Genomic DNA, 22,863 nt, shown 5'->3' with positions numbered 1-22,863 from the left:
TCCAGCAAATCCATTGCTGGAATTGCTTCAATCCATTGCTTCAATTCCAGCTTGGTCCCGTTTACAAAGTATTTTCGCTGTCTGATTCAGTTAAATGTTCCAAAATCCTTCTCTACCTTTCTTTGTGATTACCTATTGACCCATCAGAAACTTAATTTTAGTGTTTACTTACTTTTTTTTTGTTTCCTCCTCATAGCGTATTAAGTGTTTCTTCTTTAACCAGCTTTAACTGTCCTTCCTTTCTTCTCCTTTATTAAAGCCCAAAGTTTAAATATTTGCAATGCTCAAGCTTTTCTTCTGGGCCTCATGCCTCAATTGAATGGAATCTTGTTAAATTGTCCAACGCTAATACATTGATAAATGAATGAATAAATCAATGAAAGAAAAAGGCTAGTTTCATACACCCAGAACTAATTCGGGAGTTGATGATGTGGCCCAGATTTTAACTGGGTGCCAGCACCTTCTTCATCTAAGAAATAATTTTTCTAAGGAAGAAACTCTTGAGTTCAAAGGGATCCTGCAGACAATTTTGAAAATGAAGACTGTTTTCGTTTCTGAGTACGTTAATGAAGAGTACGTTAATAAAGAAAGGATTGTAATTTACAATAGTTATTGCTTTGTTTTTGTTGGGAGGGGAAAAAAATAAATATTTATGTTTTTTACCTTGTAATGTATCGATAGATAGATAGATAAGCGTATTTCAAAAGCCCATGGGCCATACCCACACAAAAATATAAATAAATAAGAAACAAGCTAAGAAATTAAACAACAGTACAAATTACAAACACGCACAGAAACAGAATACACCGCAAAAATACCTAATCCAACGACAAAAGAAATTAATCATATAAACTGTTTCTTCTTACTAAGGATTATCTATATATACTCCCACTATTGTAGCTGGGTTACCATTTTGCTGAATACCAGGAAGCATGAAATTAATCCCGTGCAAATAATTTTCCCGCAAATCAAAGAGCACCGGGCATTTCCAGAGAAAATGATCCAAGTCTTCATCCTCGTCTTTATAAAGGGGACAAACATACTGCCTATCAGGACCAACTATTTTTTTTATCGAACTGTTTTTGCCTGTTCTGGATTAGAAGACAATTCGCCCTAAGCTGAAGCCAACGAAGTAGAATCATGGCCGGTAAACTAAATTTAAAATAAACCTCCTCTCCAAAACTAGGTTTTGCCTGATTATTATGTTGTAGAGCTGTAAAATCTAAAACCAGCCCTTGCCAATGCTAGATTTCCTGACTCTCTAATATAAATCGTATCTGGCTTTCCAAATATGTTGGTATATCACTAGAGCAAAGACCATTATTCCATAAGTAAGGAATTCCTACTTTTTCTAGTAATTATTTAATTTGGGATGGCCACGAGGTTTTTAAACGACTTTTCAACATCTGGTCATTTGACGCTCTTACTAGTTTGTCTTTATTACTCTTAATTAACTTCAACCAGAACTTAAGCATTAAAATATGCCTACGCAGCCTTAAAGAAAACATGCCCATATTACCTTTCAGAATCTGCGAATGAGTTGTCTGATGTAGACCAAACACTCTTTTATAATACTGGAGCTGAAGGGACTCAAGTTGCTGTACCGTTGCTCCATCCCATATCTCTGCTTCATATTCTTTCATGGGTAGAATTTTTGTATTAAATATTCTTTTGTATATTTTTAGGTTTTTAATCCACATTATCATCGGGTTTCTAAGAATTACAGACACGGCCACTCTACCTCTCTTAATTATTTCATCAGCTTGACTCTTCAGGCTTCCCTTTTCCGATAAGACAAAGCCTAAATATTGTATTCTTTTACTTATAATTAGTTCCTTATTATTAAATTTAAACCTATTTTTGCCACTTTTTTTGCAGCCTAGATCTAGCAAGAGATGCCTAGATCTCTTTCTTCTTTACTAAGAGTGAGTGCAGCAGAACCAAGAGAGTATGAGGACGAAAATTTTTGTGGACCCAGAGTGAGGATATGACTTTTCTGGGTATTGATTTCCATGATCCACTTCTTCATCCAGTCATCGATTCGTTGGAGATCCGCCTGCAGGTGGTGAATGTCTTCACATGACATGATAAATTGGTTGTAATCCAAGCCAGGCGATGCAACGTATTATTTAATAATATAATGTATTATTCAATAATTTTTTTTTAAAAGGAGTGCAAGTGGCAAAAAAAGTGTTGCAGCTTGTCCGTCCTCAGACCGTAGAATGACTAGCCAAGCATTGCTAGTTGAGTTTAGCATGTAAACATAATAAAAGGGCTTATCAAAATGTTAGTTATACCTTTTTTTTAATTTTAGTGCTATCATACAGCTTTTGTTCTTTAGATTGAAAACAAAAAGCTATTTATTCATTCATATAAACAAAAGCAAAGAGCTCATGTGGCACTTGTGATGAGGTCAGAAGAGCCAAGAGCCAAGAGCTTCTTCCCACCAAGTTTCATTACGATCTCTCCTCTCTAAGCACTTTCCAAGATTTCTGGTTTCCCTGTCTTAGTCCCCCAATGTCACTAGATCCGGTCAAGATTTATAATAAGAGCTTTGAGACAAGAGATCCTTCTAGGCATCCAATTTCATTAAGATCTGATAACCCGATCGTAAATTGAAAATACCTCATTTTTTCTAATTTTTCTAAATTAATCGTCCTTCCACTCCCCCCAAAATGGTCAAATCGGGGAAGCGACTATTTTTAATTTAATCTGGTTGAGTCCTTCATACGCCTGCCAAATTTCAGCGATCGTTATATTGACCACGTATCTAGTTCCGGATCTTCTTCATGTAAAACTGGGGGTGGTCCGGGATTCGAATCTGGGACCTCTCACACCCTAAGCGACAATCATACCCCTAGACCAGAACCCATAATTAAGAAGAAGAATCATATGTTTTATCGGCAAATAAAATTCTTCTTAATTATCTTGTTCACTTGCTCCCCCCTCCCAAATGGTCGAATCAGGGAAGAGACTATTTCTACTTTAATCTAGTCTGGTGACCAGACTCTGGTCCTAGACACGCCTGCCAGCTTTCTTCATCCTAGCTTATCTGGAAGTGACCAGAGAAGCAAATCCCCCCAACTCCCCCAAAGAGAGCAGATCCGGTCCTGTTATGTCAATATTCTTCCCACCAAGTTTCATCCCGATCTCTACACTCTAAGCGTTTTCCAAGATTTCCGGTTTCCCCCCTCCAACTCTTGCAATGTCACCATATCCGGTCGAGATTTAAAATAAGAGCTCTGAGACCCTAAATATCAAATTTCGTTAAGATCTGATCAGTCGTTTGTAAGTTTAAAATACCTAATTTTTCTATTTTTTCTGAAGTAACCCCCTTCCAACTCCCCCAAAGAGAGCCAATCCGGTCTGGTTATGTCAATCACGTATCTAAAACTTGTACTTATTCTTCCCACCAAGTATAATCACGAATTCTCTACACTAAGCGTTTTCCAAGATTTCCGGTTTCCTCATTCAACTCCACCCATTGTCTACGGTTTCAGTAAGGATTTAAAATAAGAGCTCGGAAACAAGAGGTCCCTCTAATTATTCAATTTCATTATGATCCAATCACCCGTTCGTAAGTTAAAAATACCTCATTTTTTTCTAATTTTTCCGAATTACCTAATTAGCCCCCTCCCCAGCTCCCGAAAAGAGAGCAGTTCCAATTTGGTTATGTCAATCACGTATCTAGGATTTGTGCTTATTCTTCTCACCAAGTTTCGTCCCGATCCCTATACTCTAAGTGTTTTCCAAGATTTCCGCCCCCCCCCCCACCCCCAGCTCCCTACAATGACACTGGATCTGGTCGGGATTTAATAAGAAATCCTTCTAAAAGTCAAATTTAATTAAGATCCGATCACTCTTTCGTAAGTTAAAAATACCTCATGTTTTCTAATTATTAGCAAATTACCCCCCCCCCCAAACTCCCCCAAAGAGAGCAGATCCATTCCAGCTATGTCAACTATGTATCTAGGTCTTTTGCTTGTAATTCCCACGAAGTTTCATCCAGATCTGCACTCAAAGCGTTTTCCAAGATTTAAAGTTACCCCGTCCAACTCCCCCCAATGTTACCAGATCCGGTCGGGATTTAAAATCAGAGTTCTGAGACACGATATCCTTCTAAATATCAAATTTCATCAAGATCCGATCACCCGTTCGTAAGTTAAAAGTACCTCATTTTTCTAATTTTTCTGAATTAACCGTGAAACTCTCCCCCCCCCCCCCAGATGTCCGAATCGAGAAAACGATTAATTAGAAAAAGCTTCTAATTTGATCTGGTCTGGCTCCTGATACGCCTGCCGAATTTCGTCGCCCTAGCTTATCTGGAAGTGGCCAAACTAGCAAAACTGGGACCGAGAGAAATTGCGACCGCTATATGTCACTTGGTAAATACCAAGTGCCATAAAAAGTATGCTCAAGTTAGAAGGTAACTTGTAGATATGGCTGTTGAGCCAATATGCAATAAGGGAATTTTTCAGGTTCTAGTTAATTTTTGATTTTTCTTTTTGTTTTAGCACAAATCCTGCAGCAATGATATCTAAAATCTTCAACGTTATTTTTGCAAATACTTTATTTACACTATCTTGTTACTTTCGTCTAAGTCAAGTTGATCCTACATTTAAGAGTACTGTTTGATAATTGACAGCTGAGAGTTGAAATTAAAAAACAAATAATGTTTATAATGTTTGCATAACGGAATAGTGTTTATTAATGTTTACACCAAAGTGAACAAGAAAATCCAATAGCAAAATAGTCCGAACAATTTTGTGTTAAAAAAACAACACTGCCTCCTTTATTCCTGCCATTACAAATGCATACGGTCATATGCAATGACTGACCAGGTCATCCCCTCATCCCCGGTAAATTTTCTTTGCCCTAACTATAGATCAATAGATCCATAGGTACAAAATACCTCCCATTAACAACGTATATGGGCCTATCTTTCATAATATGCATGATATATATATATATTATTTAAATGGCGCCCCAACAAAAGCCGCACTAAGGACCATCGTAACAAATTTCCTTCTCCCAGCCACGCCACTAATAGTTAGTTTATGCAAGAAGCAATTGTTATCGATCTCAAAACGAATTAGCTGATTTCACTTCTTTGTTATTTTTATGTTAAGACTTAAGCTTAGACTCTTAAAAAAATTTACATGGATACTTGTAACTATGCAGGTTTTTGAATATACATGTTTTTATTTACATTTTTAGTCTAGTTGGATAATCCCTTCAAAGAGAACAATTATTATCTTGCTACGTCCCTTACAGAAAATATGGGAGTGTGTACGGTTTACTAGTTGCATTAAACTTAAAACTTAGCCGCCGTATCTAGCAAGCGTTTATAATGCATTTCCTGCTCCGCATCTACTTGCCCTTGCACCATTTTTGCCTCAAATGCCTTTTTGGCGAAATATTTAACCTCTCTGGACTAGCAACAACTCCCTATCCTCGCGGTAGGGAGTTGCTAGTCCAGAGTCCGCGGTGCAGAAAAAAAAACGAGAGATATCAGAGGCATATTATTGGCGAAGGCACCTCTGAAATCGTCCTTCGTCGATAATATGCCTGGTACTACATATAATTGTCTTATTTGTATTTTTTTCTTTTTTTTCCTGTCAGTTCTTCTTTGTTCTCGTTTTGTTTGTATTTGAGAAAATTTATTTGTTTATTTCCCTTTTCTTTCTTTATACTCCATCAGTGTTGTATTTTAAACTTACGATGGGCAATAAATTGATACATACATACATACATACAGAAGTGTTGCCTCGAAGTATTTTAGCCAGCTATGAGAAATGCATCTATAATTCTTACTGACTCTTAACACTGAAAGTAGCCCGCTCTTTCGATGGGCAATAAATTGATACATACATACATACATACTGAAGTGTTGCCTCTAAGTATTTTAGCCAGCTATGAGAAATGCATCTATAATTCTTACTGACTCTTAACACTGAAAGTAGCCCGCTCTTTCGATGGGCAATAAATTGATACATACATACATACATACAGAAGTGTTGCCTCTAAGTATTTTAGCCAGCTATGAGAAATGCATCTATAATTCTTACTGACTCTTAACACTGAAAGTAACCCGCTCTTTAAAATCTAGAGTCCAAGGTGCATTTCATTGTACAGCATTAACGTCTTGAAAAACTATGATGTAGTTACCGGCAAAATATATGAGGCTTAACACCCTCCGTCTTACCCCCTTCCCTGTGGAAAATGAAGAATTATACCAATTTATCACATTTTTAATCAAATACAAGCTAAGAAACATATTCTTTCCCTATAAGATTTCCTCTCCCTAAAACAAGTTTGGAAACTTCACTTCATGCCCCTCCCCCTAAAAAACATAAGGAACATTACAGCAAGTTCATATTAATTTTGAATCACCTTAAGTCTAAGAAATATATACACGGTTGCACTACCCCTGCATTACCTATATACGGGACGAGAGATAATATGGCATTTTTTAAAAAGAGACTATCAAAGGCTCTCATAGAATCGTATTGACTTACAGCTTTTTGAGTCCTACTCTGTAAATCAGTTGACACACTTAAAGAAAAACGACGATTGAAAAATTACGAAGAAATATTTCTATATTTATACACAGGTTTAACAAACCAACTGATAAACCTTGCGCTTAGTTTAAAAATGTGTCTCCAGTTTCGTATATCAAAGAGTGCAATTCAGGTTTTACTTCTTACGGGTCACAACTCAGAAAACAAGGTATATATTCAGGTCAGCTTCTGTGTTTGGCGTTGCATAGACTTAATTGATCCAACTTCATATCATTTTTCTCATATGTAAATAAAATATTTAACACTTTTTCAAAAATGTAAAATTCATATCAATTTCAAACAGTTCTTGGTAGTAAAATTTGACAAGTGACTTGGCAACAAGTGAGGAACGACTTTGCCTATTAGTAACCAAAACTTTAAAAAACAAAATTTGGATGAGAATAGATGCATCAAAGATGCATCTGCTTTTTATGCTAATCCCAAATATATAAAAACCATTAAGCTTAATGTTGTCCATCAAAAGCTACAAGCCTGAGAAAACTTGCCGGAATTTTAAAAAGTGGAAAAAAAAATAAAAAGTAAAAAATATTAGTGAAAATCCCGTAAAGAAAACCAAACTGTACAGCTTTCAATCTCTCATTTTAAAATTGTGGAATTTTACATTTTCCCCAAGAAGAAAGATCACAGGTGCGTGTTTATTCGTATTCAGACAACTTATCATAAAATAAACTGGTCATTTTTTTTGCCGCAGATTTTTTTTGTCATTACTAAGGCTGTCGTAGGACAACATGACATGGGTTTTCACTGCCCTCGGACCAGTGTTGTGCCAAGTACTTCTTTTTTTACTTAAGTACAAGTACCAAGTACTCAGAGAAATTTTTACTTAAGTACAAGTATTAAGTACTTCTCTAAGGATCTACTTAGATAAGATAATATTTATTTGCAAAAGGCTAACACAAGCTCTAAAGAGCCGAATTCGCTTTATATGTCACTAAAAGCTAAGAAAAAAAAATATCAAAATAGTACATTAAGTCAAACACTTAAAATTAAAAGGGATTAAAAAAACAAAATCATCAAAGATAAAGGGCAACTTAACAATTAAATTACAAAAACACTGCAGTAAATAAAAAAGAATAAAAGCGGCAATAGAGGAAAAGGGGAATTTGGCAATTAATCACGAATTATTATTAAGGTGTCCCAGAATAAAGGGTATAAAACTTTTGCGAAACCTTTCTGTAACAGCATGGATCGGAGAGTAAGTTGGGATTGCTAAGGAGGCTGACCGGGGGAGTCGGAGTCTAATGGGATTGTGAAAATCAGGGAGTAAGTCCTCAGTACGGGGATTGGAAATGACTGATTTAGCAAAAAGCAGGCAAATTTTTTCCCTCCTTTCTTTTAAGGTGGTAATGCGCGCAGCTTTAAGGAGGAAGGAATTTTGCCTTCTTTGTAAATGATCCTGAGCGAACGCTTTTGGACCGACTCGATTTTGTCACTAAGTTCATTTGAAAGTTGCGAATGCCAGACCGGACATGCATATTCCAATAACGGCCTGATAAAGGATAAGTAAACACGGAGGGAATGTATCTTAGGACAATTAAATTTGTTTAGTAGCTTAAAAATGGATAGTGAAACATTTGCTTGTTTAACAATGTTGGATACATGTGTTTCCCACTTAAGATCATTAGAAATTGTGACACCAAGAAGCTTAACATGTTTCACTAGCATTTCGCTTGGGATCGGATCGCAAAAAGCAGGAGTAGATTTCAAGAAGTTGATTGTCCTTATCTGTGATTTAGTGGGATTTACTGTCATATTTAGATTCTTAGATTCATCCGAACATTGGGTTAGGATTTCAACGGGGTCACTTTTAATATTCCTTTGACATACTTCAAGGATCGACAAGTCATCAACATATTTCCATCTTTGGGGGAATTCCTTGCCAATTTCGTTAATCATGACAAGAAATAATAGTGGTCCCAATAGGGTTCCTTGAGGTATTCCAAAGTACCTAGGGAGGGGGTTAGAGAAGGTATTTTTGTATTTTACAACTTGTGATCTGTCTGAAAGGAACGATATAACAATATTTACTAAGAGTGGGTCAATGTCAAAGTTATCATGTAGTAAACGAATTAGGATAGTGTGCTCAACTAAGTCAAACGCTTTTTGGAGATCGACTAAAACCAGGTTTAGCCAAACATTTGGTTTCTTTAGTTCACTTAGGATCGTGTGAATCAAGTGTACAAGGTAATGGGTGGTGGAGGTTTTTCTTAAATTACCAAACTGTCGGATGTCAATGCGTGGTATAATTTTAATTTTAAGCCAGTCACAAAGGAACCCTTCGTAAAGCTTAGAAAAAACTTGAGTGAGTGTAATAGGACGCATGTTGGTTATAGTCAGACTGGAAGATTTCTTTGGGATGGGTGTTATAAAACCTAGTTTCCAGCAACTTGGGAATTTACCAGATTTTGTAATTTGGTTAAAAATATCAGATAAAGGTCCAGCAATTGTGTCTGAAAAGGCTTTAATCAAGTCAATTGGGATGTCTCATGGGCAAGTACTTGATTTTTTGAGCTTTTGGATTTTATTTATAATATCAGAGGGAGAAATTTGGGGGAAAGAGGTGGAGGGAGGAATAGTTTGACCTGAGCCAGTGAAAGGGGGGGAGACTTTGTACTATGGACGCAAGATGCAGGTTAAAATCGTTGGCTATCTTGTAAGGGGGCTCAGGGAGATGAAAATTAACTTCAACAGAGTTGAACTCAAGTATCTCGATTTTAACTTCAGTATTTAAGTACTCAAGTACTAATGTTTTACTTACAGTAAATATCACGCAAAACATTTCTTTAATATCCGTTTCCTTTCCAACTAGACAAGATAAGCAAGGCTCTGCCGAGAAATCGACTGCTTTTCAGAAAAACCGATAGTTTTCATGAAAAAAAATCAATTGGTTTCATGAAAATCGAATTTTACTTCAGTTAAGATATAAAAAGAAAATGATTTACCAATAACATTCACTACAGCTTCATCATAACTTAACTTAATTTCTTAGTTGCTCCTTTCAATAGCAGAAGCTTTTCAAACGTACCATCTCCGAGCATTTTTCTTTTTGGAGTAAAAATTCCAACACCTACCGAAAAAAGTCGTTCTGCAGATGCAGATGAAAGAATGATAAAGTTGCACTTCCTGAAAACTTTCATTACCCTTGGGTACACTTTGAGCACAGATAGTTTCTTTCGCCTCTCATTCAAATATGATAAAACCTCCACCTTCACACAATTGGTTTCACGGCCACGGTTGCCACGAGTTGTTTCCATATCACTAAGATCAAAGTATTCATCTCCAGACACTAAGGTTTCCAACTGTTTGGTTAACCAAACTCTTGGAAAACTATAGGTTCTATCACTATCTTAGCTCTTTGACTATCTACCTTGGTTCTACTGCCCTAGCAATTTCGCATGGACGGATAATGGATAGACACATATATTAACAAATGAACTAACGACATTTTTATATAATCCTAATATGGGGGGATTAATGTCAGGTTTGCTTCTTACTCAGTCTGAATATCTGTCTTGGCTTTTTCTACAATTAGCCATGACTTGATGCCCAAAACTATTCCATTTTAATTCAAAATCAACGAGAATGAAAAGAATGGGAGGCAAACAAGCGTCTAAATTCAAAATGGGGCCATTCTGCAATGAGTGTCAGGCAAGGCAATTGATTCAATTTATAAATTTAGAGATTTGCACTATTAAAAATTTAAACTTAATGTTAGTTAAACAACAAGTTGACTTAAATTTGCTAGGGGAATAAGTGTCCAAAGCCTACAAGGGTCTCCTATCTGCCTCAAAAGTTATGCATGTGAACCAAATTATAAGCTAAGACAGTTGGGCTTACAAAACTGATCTGTCTGTGCTTGTGTCTTGGGTTTGACTGTCTAGGCTTTTTCACAAGCTCAGGTAGTTTTACAAACAAAATACCCAGATACTCAGTAAAATGGTATTACCCCTGACTAGGCAGCCGAGGAAAGAAAAAAAGCAGAAATATTCATTAATTAAAATTAGAAATTTGCAACCGGAACCCCTGCCGATAATCCACAGACCTTATATGAGGGATCACTATAGATACTGCACCATCCTTAAGAAGTTTCCCTCTATCACAAAATGTTTTCGTTCAATATATATGGTAGTTCCCTCAAGATAGCGTCTTTTTTTGAAATTTCGCCCCGGCCTGGGAGCCGCTGTTCTCAAAGACTAAAATCTTCATCCGCTAACATATAGGTAGCTCAATTCGTCGCATCAGCCCTGCGTTATGCCGGTATAATTGTTCTGTACCATGAAGAAAGTACTTTAGTACTTAAGTACCCTTAATTATTTCAATTGTTTGCTTAAGCATAAGTATTAAGTACTTTAGAAATTTTTTACTTAAGTAGAGTACAAGTACTCAGATTTTTTACTTAAGTAATTACTTAAGTACTTTTACTTAAGTATTTCCCAACACTGACTCGGACTAACTGTCATTATATTTCCTTGCCATTGGATAAGCTGGCATTAATTTCTTTTTTATGTCATCGGACAAATTACTATTGTTTTTATTTGCCATTGGACACATGATTATTGATTTTTATCATCATCAAATAAAGCGACATTGTTTTGCGATCGGACAAAGTGGTATTATTTTTCTGCTATTGAACATATGGTCATGAGTGAGGTTTTAACAAGCGTCCAGCCCCTCTCCTCCATCCTTTTGAGTAAAAGGATAGTTTATAAGACGTTTTCATAAACATTACACTCAGGCTCCAGCGTTAATGGCAAATTTCAGAGCTGAGGTTAAAGCTATTCTTGAGCATTTTATCTGCTGGTTTTCGGACTGACTAGACTTGCTTACAAGACATATCCGCTTGGGAATTCAAACTCCAAGGTCCCCAGGCTCAGAGATTGAGAAATACAGCAGCAACTTTTTAACCACAACTTTCTTGAGCCAAGACCAAGGTCCAAAGCTAATCAAAACCGCACTTATTGTTTAATCTTCCATTTAAAACAATGTCATTGTTTTTATCTGTCATTGGACCGAGTATCAGTGTTTTTTTTGTTTTTTTTCGGCACGGAACAGAAGGTCACTAGTGGAGTTTTTGTAAACCTTCGAGTACTTCTTCTGTTGACAGGCTGGCTGAAAAGGAGGTTCTGGCAACCTAAATTTTATGCAGCGTTTTTTGCTCTAGCATCCCATGGCAAGAAGCAAAATCCAAAGCCGAGGCTCACGACTTTTTCTGCTGAGCTTTAGACTGACTTGACGTGCTTACACGGCGTTGGGGCTAAGGATGTACATTCCAAAGTCCAATGGCCCACGTAAGAAAGTGGAAGGATTGGGTGAAATCCCAGGGTCAAGCTGTACCGTTCAACAATGGTTATCAAGTCAGTAACATTGTTAACGTGATCTCACATTTTAAATTGTTATTCTTAAGACGATTTCTTTTGTATAGCCGAATCATTAATTTTCTATGAATAATGGTCTGTCTAAACAAGGCATAACAGTTCAGTCATTTGTGGAAAAAATTGTTGCTTTCCTTTGCAGTGGAGTGTTTTTTTTTTTTTTTTTTTTTTTTTTTTTTTTTAGGGTAACAAGTTTCTGTTATCGCTTAGATGATCGCTGTCTTCATAGGGGCAATCCTAGGAATACAATAAAAACCATACGCAGGACTATCCACCAATGGGGAGCAAGGATGTCACTTTATTTGGAAAGTTTCTATAGGGTTTTTGCACTTGTTAATTCTCACTGATTGTTTTCTACGATCTTCACAGTTGATTTTTAGGTTATTTCTCTCCTTCTTCTGAAACCATGTAGTTCAAATATTGAAATATAACTTATGACTCATTCGAGTGAATTTGATGCATTTGAGCGAATTTCGTTAATTTATTTAATTGATCCTAGAGGCGCATGGCTTTTGTGAGTTCTTAGAGGCATATATTGTATATTCTAGCTATGTTGGCTAATACGTTTTATTGCTAATAACCATTCATGATAGTTGTTAATAATGCCAGATTCTGAAATAACCAATAGCCTAAACAGGCGTGAGTATTTACGTTATTTTACACGTGATAAGCTAAATAATAGGCTCCGTAGCGAAGATGGAATTAAAGTCTCGAGAGTGCTCAAAGTAAATACAAGGTATTTTTAACATGCGTAGCTAAGAGTTATATTTTCTGTATGGTTTTTTGGTCGATTTTTTGAAGATGTTTATTTTTTCAAAAAAATCACCATCATAACCAAGCAAAGGTAGATCCAAGGAGGGGCCGGGGGGCCTGGCCTCCCCCAAGATTTTTCTGGTGCCCTTATTCCCATTCCGTTCTTTTTTATCTTTTTTTAAGTAAACTTGTCAATTTGGTCAATTATTCGTAGCTTATTTACGCAATTAACAACAAAAAAAGAAGCTTTCCTATGAACGTAAAGAGCAAAGTTGAAACTTAAAACAAACAAAAATTATTTATCTTCAGCAGGTTCAGTATATATCTGTGAATATGGCATAAAAAACCTTTGATTGCTGCTAGCTTCCCCCCCCCCCCTATTTTACGATTAAATAAAAAAAAACAAGCTTTTTTAAATGAAAGTAAGGAGCGAAATTAAAACTTAAAACGAACAGTAGTACTCCGTATATGAAAGGGGCTTTTCCTCTTCAACGCCCCGCTCTTTACGCTAAAGTTTTCTACTGTTTTAAGAAGTAGAGTTAAGAGAAAGAGTCAAACTTTAGCGTAAAGAGCGGGACGTTGAAGAGGAAAAGCCCCTTTCATTTACGGAGTAATTTCGGTTCGTTTTAAGTTTTAATGTCGCTCCTTACTTTCATTTTAAAAGAAACTTGTTTTTTTTATTATTTAATTCACATCTGGACTGGCTTCTTTATCCGAGTTTTAAAACGATAAACGAGCATGACTTTCAAATCATGGAAAATTTATGGCCAATAGACATTTTAAGGGACTCGAAAAGTCTAACTGACAGACTAGGCATTTAAATGCTCGACTAAAATGGAATTTCATCACACCTAAAAAGCTAATCGAAGGAGTTAAGGGGGGAGGAGGGAAGAGCTCCAACATGAGCGTCGCCATTCAGGGGCTCTAAGATACAAGAAAAAACATTTGAAAACTGTACAAAAATGAAATTGAGAAATGCTCCCATTTAAATTCCGGTAAAATAGAACTTCTAGTAGCATTCTTCTACGAAAAAATTTCCTTACTGGCCTTTTGGGCTTCAGTCCTTCCCCTGGAAGAACAATAATGGATAAAAACGTACATTTCTAGCATATTTACAAAAATGTGTAGCTTTTCTGGAGAATTTTTTTTCTTTCGTGAGGATATTCGACAGCTTAAATTTGCCATACATACTTATTCATTTTCCACATGTGTTCAAGTCACCCCCCACCCAGAAACAAATCCTGTCCACATACTTGTAGGCTTTATTAACACTGGATAGGGAATGGGAGATGCACATCACAAAAAGGTAAAAAAACAAGAGAAAATAAATAAAGCCACAAACAAAATAATAAATAATTGCAGGATACAGCGGGGAAACCATAAAAACATATCAGAGTGCAGAACTCCAAGGGCCACCCTTCGGACATACCCAAAGTTAATATGCATATAATAATCCACATTTATATCAAACATTTTTCAAGCCTCGCTGATGGCATTTTGGGTCACAGCATAGCGGGATGCTATTAGAATCCGAATTTATGAGCGCATTTCTTGAACTTCGGTAAATAAAAAATTGCGGTTATTAAATTTTTGGCGAAAATATTCTCTGCATGGGCAATGTCATTTTAAAGTAACCACGCCACGATATAATATAAGAGTATCAAAGTAGCAAAAATGCACATGATTTCTAACAATGAAACACTTCCGTGATACCCCCCACCCCATAGACATTATAATCATTTTGTGTATCAGCATTAATAAAAGATTTAAAAGAATTTCTTCCCCCTCCCCTCTACATTTTCAGGAACTGGTGCTTTTCTATAGACCCAAAATAAATTAGTTATAAGCTCATATATGCAAAATTATGTCCAAGTAATTGCTTGCTTGTCAGAAAACTTGGTACGAGTCAAACATGCTACCAGTGTTTAAGGTATTGTAGCTATCAAAGCAAACTATGCTGAAGACACCAATTTTTGTATCGAAAATACGTCAGAAATGTAAATTAATAAACTACAAACAAAAATTATCCCTTATAAGAAGGAGACCATTACCCGTCTCGGCCCCCACTCTCTACACTAAAATTTATATCTTTATTTGTTCATTACACAGCATAAAAATTAATCGCAAGAATGAAGAGGGGAGGTCTACCTCCGCTCCCAACCTCCCGCTCTTTATTCTCAAATATAATTTTGGCATAACAGTGCTTGAAAAATTAGGGCCCATTGTGCGTATTTGCTATGTGAAACACAATCGGATATTTCTAAATATAATGAGGAATTCTACCCCCTCCCACCAAAGGCGTTTCAAGAATTTTGTTAAGGATTTTCTATTTGGGGGGAGGAAGTACATAAAAAAGCGTATAAAAAATTCGCTTGAATGCATTTTTGTTGCGTTTTTATAAGTCACATAGAAACTTCATGGGGGGAGGTCAAATCCCAGAATCCCCCCTGGATACGGACTCGCCTCTTATTTAAACCTCTCTCTTTTCTCGAAAGCTCAATCTTTTTTCAGATTGGTTTGGCATTTACAGGACTACTGTTTTATCCCATAGTGAGAGGGGAGCCATAGCCCCCTCGGCACGGGGGTAAATATCGCAGTAACCCTTCCAAACAACAATTAATTCCACCTGCCAAGTCACTCAGAAAACCCCTGTTTCCATCCAACAAAAAACAAATATTTTATTTCCGTATTTTTTCCTTTTTTTTTGGGGGGGGGGAACTTGAGAGCGAATGAAATTCAATTTAAATTTAAATTATATATATATATATATATATATATATATATATATATATATATATATATATATATATATATATATATATATATATATATATATATATATATATATTTATATATATACTAGCTGTAGGGAAAGTACATTCTTTGCTGTCCCATTGTTTGTGCATTGGGCCATTGGTGGGGGCGCTTCGCCCCCCCCCCCAAGCCCCCCGCGCGCTTAAGTCGTTACGCGCCATATTAGTTACGCGCCATTGAAGTTGTGTCGCTATGTCCCACCTGTGAATATATATATATATATATATATATATATATATATATATATATATATATATATATATATATGTTTTTAACTACGTAAAACTTGTGAATATACAACATTCTTCGCTGTCCCATTGTCTGTGCATATAAATAGATTGTCAGGTTTACCGACTCTTGAACATGCAACATATAATGGTCCCTGGGAAAACAATCCGTATTCAGATCTATACCTCATGATTCTAGTGATTGCCCTTGAGCTTTGTTGATGGTGATTGCTAATCGACTATTCCCTGTGTCGCCGTCGTCGTTTATATATCCCCCTTGTGCCCCCCGGCGTCCCCGTTGTAGTTGTATCCCTGTGTCTCGGTCGTCATTTATATTCCATGTGTCCCGGTCGTCATTTGTGTCCCGGTGTCCCAGTCTGTGATTTCTCTTTGAGGGTCCAGGGCGTCATTTATATTCCTTGTGTCCCGGTGTCCTGGTCGTCATTTGTGTCCCTGTTTGTACATACATTCGTTTATGAATTGGTCTTTTTTTTAGGTTTTAGTTTTTTACCTTTTTTTAGTTTTTTTAGTTATACCTCATGATTCTAATGATTGCCCTTGAGCTTTGTTGATGGTGATTGCTAAAAAAAACATTCCCTGTGTCCCCGTCGTCATTTATATATCCCCCTGTGCCCCCCGGCGTCCCCGTTGTAGTTGTGTCCCTGTGTCCCGGTCGTCATTTATATTCCCTGTGTCCCGGTCGTCATTTGTATCCCGGGGTCCCGGTCTGTATATACATTCGTTTTTGAAATGGTATATGATGAAATAAATTTTTGTATTTTCCCCCTTTTTTTCTTTTTAGTTTTTTTTTTGGTTTTTACTTTTTTTAGTTGTTTAGTTTTTTTTCTTTTTTTTTCTTTTTATTTTTTTTAGTTTTGTTTTTCTCCTTTATTTTTCATTTTTTTCCTTTTTTCTTTCTTTTTTCTTTTTTAGTTTTTTTATTTTTTAGCTTTTTTAGTTTTTTTATTAGTTTTTAGTTTTTTTTCTTTTTAGTTTTTTTGTATTTTTACCTTTTTTTAGTTTTTTTTTTTACTTATGTCCTGGTCGTCATTTATACTCCCTGTGTCCCGGTCGTCAATTGTGTCCCGGTGCTTTGTTGATGGTGATTGCTATTCGAACATTCGTTGTGGCCCGGTCGCTTTCTCTTTGAGTGTCCTGGTCGTCATTTATATTCCCTACTAGCTGTTGGAATGGCACTTCGCGCCCAGAATCCCCCCTGGATACGGACTCGCCTCCTATTTAAACCTCTCTCTTTTCTCGAAAGCTCAATCTTTTTTCAGATTGGTTTGGCATTTACAGGACTACTGTTTTATCCCATAGTGAGAGAGGAGCCATAGCCCCCTCGGCACGGGGGTAAATATCCATCTAACCTTTATATCATCTGAGGTATTTTTTAGTTAGGAACTTGGGCATAGAAATGTATTTTCGAGGTTTTAGGTACCCCGTCCCCGAGGAAAACATCCACTGATTTTCCGCTAACTGTTAGTACATAACTATTCAAATAGGTACAACTATTTGGGCGTAAAGAACCGTTCACTTTGCAAGAACTACATCTGCCGATGCGTGGAGTTCGCATCTAACATTCATTCGATGCAGTCGTATTTCGCTAGCTCCGATAATTAGTGACGTGTGATTTTTGGCATGAGTATTTTGGATGCTTGGATATTTTTTAACAGTACGGTGAAGAAATCAATTAGCAGGTCTGTAAACGACTTTTGATAAATTTGAGCTACAGATAATGGCTAAATTTAGTATTCATGATCTGGCTCTAGTAAAGTTTCGAGGATTCCCCGATTGGCCAGTTCGTATTATTGAGGTTTTGGATCCAAAGACTGCGAACTCAAAGTCAAAAGTCTTTAAGTGTCTGGTTTTTTGCTACGGGTCCCGTGACACCCAGTTTGTTCTTGAGTCACAGTTTATGCAGTTTGAGGCAAATAAGACTGAAGCAACGAAATCTACTAGCAAGGGCGTTAAGGGAGCATTTGATGATTTTATTCATCAACCAAACATTTATATAGAACTTTGCAAAGAGAAGCTAAAAACCCAAATTCCAATTCCTGGGCAACAAACTATAGCGGGATCGTCGGCTATTATTACTCGCATTTCCGCGACAGAACGGGAAATCCAAAGTGTGATGGAAAATCCTGCTAAAAAAATACACGAAAAGCTGGATGAAAAACTAGTGGCCACTGCTGCTGGTAGGCAGTCTCTATTCAGTGACACTTTGCATGCCATAAAAGCTCAAAGTTCAACTATGGTTAGTGAAGTTTATTCAGCTTTGATTGTTGTGTTTGAACCGAAATTCTTATCCCTCAGTAACGAGCTGAAATTCCCAAGAAATCAAATAATATTTCTTGAGGGGAGATTTAAGAATGCAGAGCAGAAATTAGATATGTATGATCAGGACTTAAGGCTCGATAGTCTTCTTTTCAATCGTATCAAACAGCCTCCAAGTAGTGACTTAAAGTCTGTAATCAGGGGTGTGATTCGCAATAAAATGGAAATATCTGAATTGTCTGATGGTGATATTGTGGAAGTGAGAAGATTTCAAATAAACAGTTCTACAACTCGTCAAGATGCCATAGCTCCGGTCCTAGTCAAATTCAGGTCGAAAGAAATAGCCCAAAAAGTTTTTAAGCTTAAGTCGAAACTAGTGCGGACTGGTATATTTGTATCAGAAAATTTAGCAAAGCAGAGACGGGACATTCTGAACCTAGCACGTGAAAAATACGGTAATAAACAAGTGTGGTCTGATCAAGGCTGAATTTATATACACCTTGCGAGTGATGCTTTCCCCCGTCACTTATGGTGACTCGCTTAGATTTATTTCTTTTCAATAGGAATCAGTACAGTTTATATTGTTCTTATTTCTTGATAATTAGTTTTGCCGTTACACCAGAAGGATCGGTTGGATGAATTAGAAAATAATGCTTTAGATGTTAATGAAATTTAGAGTGTAAAATTGCTCAAAGATAGTGTTGTAAAATGCCCTGAGCCAGTAAGAAAAAGTCAGTATGTATCATTTGAATTTCCAATACGGAAAGAAAATAAGTGTTTACGTGTGTCTGAATGGAATTACCGTGTTACGTCATCGTCTGAGGATATTGCAAATTTTTTGTCTGCTATGAATAGTAGTATTGATGTATTAGGTATTTGTGAAACGTTTTATCTATGGACAGCTGTCTCTCGTCTAACATTTTTCCAGGTTACCAAATGATTTCGAAGGTTAGAAATCGGATGAGACAAGGAGGTTTGTCTTTTTTGTTGAAAAATGGAACAAAATTTGAAGAAAGGGATGATTTATGCCTTTGGATTGAAGGGAAGGTGGAAATTTTTTTCTGTGGAAATTGTATTTGTTGAGAATAAAAAGATAGTAATTTGTTTGGTTTAAAAACCACCTAGCACTCCCTCGGTTGAGTTCCTTGATTTATTTGATGATTATTTATGTAAACTTCTATCTGTAAAAAATGAAGGCATAATCATGGGTGATTTTAATTTTGATTTGTTATGTTTGAATAGCTATAATTTTGAATTTTTAAACTTGATGTTATCGCATGGTTATTTTCCAATGAATCGCCTTCCTTCTAGAATAACTGAACATTCTGCTACTCTTATTGATAATGTGTTTCTCCCTTCAAATTTAGTTCCTGATTCTTATTGTGATATCATGATCCATCCAGGATCTGATCATCTTCCTGTTTTATGTACGATAAAGCAACGGAGCCCGACTTACAAAAAGTCTAGGCGCAAACTTATAAGAGATCTTCGGCCGGCAAATTTACATGGGTTCCGTGAACAAATAAGTGTAATATCGTGGGAGAAAGTGTATGAAGAACCGGATCCCTCGCGTGCCCTCGACAACTTTCTTGGGATAATTACTCCGATATTTGAGTCTGCTTGTCCCTTGAAACATACTAGGAAAAAACAACGAGATATCCACTGAAAACCCTGGATTGATGATGAAGTCGTTGAAGCTATAAATGCTCGTAACGCTTGCTTCTTTAAAAGTTTAAATGACTCATCTGAAGAAAGTAAAAATGAATATATTCGTCAACGAAATTTAGTGGGGCACTTGGCAGACCATTAACGGCGTGATTAAAGGCACAGGTAAACATTATGGCCTCATAAATGCTATCACTGTGGAGGGTGTTACAGTTACTGATAAGCAGCAGATTGCTGACGAGTTTGGTAAATTCTTCTCTGGTATTGGAAGTAGAATCAGGGAAGACACTTCTCACGGAGACCCAGCGAAAAGTGACACGCTCTTTGAAGATAATCGAGGTGAGCATCATAAATTCCAATTTGAAAAAGCGTCAGTTGAAGAATGACTAGAAAAATTGCTTGCATAAAATGAACAACCCTACACTAAATAAGGATGGAAAATTGAATAATAAATTGCTTTCAGGACATGTAGAGGAAAAAAATTTATGAAATCTTCTTAAAATACTGACTCCGCGAGCTAATTTTGAAGATAAAACTTTGCAATGATGAATCCAACTAAAATTTACATCAAAATAAAATCCTAGATATCTACATTGAAAAACCTGACTAATGGAAACACCTCGTAAAAGAATACTATGACAGTTATTTACAACTTTACCAATACGACTAATTATCATATAATTAGTCTTCTTAGTATTCACTGCAAGAAAACTATGCTTTGTGAACTGAGGTAAATTCTCCAAAGCTACATTAGTTATCTCTATAAGATCTTCGACATATTCCCCAATCACTGTAAGCGCTGTGTCATCTGCAAATATGTAACTACGGCACAAGGAATGTAAAAACGCATTGTATCCACGTATATAAGAAACAGTAAAGGTCCTAATACCGAACCTTGGGGCACTCCACAATTCACATTGAAGGGTTTCCCTACCACACCATCTATCATAACTTTGATAGACCTACCATGCAAGTAAGACCCAAACCAATCCAAACGCTTCTCACGGACTCCCAAACAAGCTAGCCTACTTAATAAAAGAATAAAATCAACGGTATCAAATGTTTTTTTAAAATCTATGAACACAGTAAGAGGGATAAGATTCCTTTCTAGGGCACTATTAACGCACTCCATTAGATGGTATGCCGCATGAACAGTTGAATGTTTAGTTTTGAAACCGAACTGTGACTCACTTAATATTCCGAGCTTGTCTAAATATTCATACAGCTGTCGATGTACTATTTTCTCGTATATCTTTGAGAATAGTGGTAACAAGCTTATAGGTCGATAGTTCGTCATATCTTGCTTATTGCCTGATTTGAACAGTGGTAGGACCTTTGCTTGCTTAAGCGCTTCAGGGAATTGGTCGACTTCAAGTGACAGGTTAACGAGGTAGAGAAGACATGGTAGTAGATACACTGAAACTACTTTGAATGCTTTCAGATTCAAACCGTCAATACCAGCAGCATTTGACTTTAAATTCTTCACAATTTTTGTTAATTCTTCAACTGACGCTTTTTCAAATTGGAATTTATGATGCTCACCTCGATTATCTTCAAAGAGCGTGTCACTTTTCGCTGGGTCTCCGTGAGAAGTGTCTTCCCTGATTCTACTTCCAATACCAGAGAAGAATTTACCAAACTCGTCAGCAATCTGCTGCTTATCAGTAACTGTAACACCCTCCACAGTGATAGCATTTATGAGGCCATAATGTTTACCTGTGCCTTTAATCACGCCGTTAATGGTCTGCCAAGTGCCCCGCATATCACCTTTTTGTTCATTTAATTTTTCGATGTAATATTTTTTTTTTTTTTGAACGTCTTAACTTATTCACTAAATTTCGTTGACGAATATATTCATTTTTACTTTCTTCAGATGAGTCATTTAAACTTTTAAAGAAGCAAGCGTTACGAGCATTTATAGCTTCAACGACTTCATCATCAATCCAGGGTTTTCAGTGGATATCTCGTTCTTTTTTCCTAGTATGTTTCAAGGGACAAGCAGACTCAAATATCGGAGTAATTATCCCAAGAAAGTTGTCGAGGGCACGCGAGGGATCCGGTTCTTCATACACTTTCTCCCACGATATTACACTTATTTGTTCACGGAACTCATGTAAATTTGCCGGCCGAAGATCTCTTATAAGTTTGCGCCTAGACTTTTTGTAAGTCGGGCTCCGTTGCTTTATCGTACATGAAACAGGAAGATGATCAGATCCCGGATGGATCATGATATCACAATAAGAATCAGGAACTAAATTTGAAGGGAGAAACACATTATCAATAAGAGTAGCAGAATGTTCAGTTATTCTAGAAGGAAGGCGATTCATTGGAAAATAACCATGCGATAACATCAAGTTAAAAAACTCAAAATTATAGCTATTCAAACATAACAAATCAAAATTAAAATCACCCATGATTATGCCTTCATTTTTTACAGATAGAAGTTTACATAAATAATCATCAAATAAATCTAGGAACTCAACCGAGGGAGTGCTAGGTGGTTTATAAACCAAACAAATTACTATCTTTTTATTCTCAACAAATACAATTTCCACAAAAAAAAATTTCCACCTTCCCTTCAATCCAAAGGCATAAATCATCCCTTTCTTCAAATTTTGTTCCATTTTTCAACAAAAAAGACAAACCTCCTTGTCTCATCCGATTTCTAACCTTCGAAATCATTTGGTAACCTGGAAAAATGTAAGACGAGAGACAGCTGTCCATAGATAAAACGTTTCACAAATACCTAATACATCAATACTACTATTCATAGCAGACAAAAAATTTGCAATATCCTCAGACGATGACGTAACACGGTAATTCCATTCAGACACACGTAAACACTTATTTTCTTTCCGTATTGGAAATTCAAATGATACATACTGACTTTTTCTTACTGGCTCAGGGCATTTTACAACACTATCTTTGAGCAATTTTACACTCTAAATTTCATTAACATCTAAAGCATTATTTTCTAATTCATCCAACCGATCCTTCTGGTGTAACGGCAAAACTAATTATCAAGAAATAAGAACAATATAAACTGTACTGATTCCTATTGAAAAAAAATAAATCTAAGCGAGTCACCATAAGTGACGGGGGAAAGCATCACTCGCAAGGTGTATATAAATTCGGCCTTGATCAGACCACACTTGTTTATTACCGTATTTTTCA

Source organism: Artemia franciscana, chromosome 16 (assembly GCF_032884065.1).
Source record: "Artemia franciscana chromosome 16, ASM3288406v1, whole genome shotgun sequence".
Classification (NCBI taxonomy): Eukaryota; Metazoa; Arthropoda; class Branchiopoda; order Anostraca; family Artemiidae; genus Artemia; species Artemia franciscana.
Note: the sequence above shows the minus strand (reverse complement) of the source record.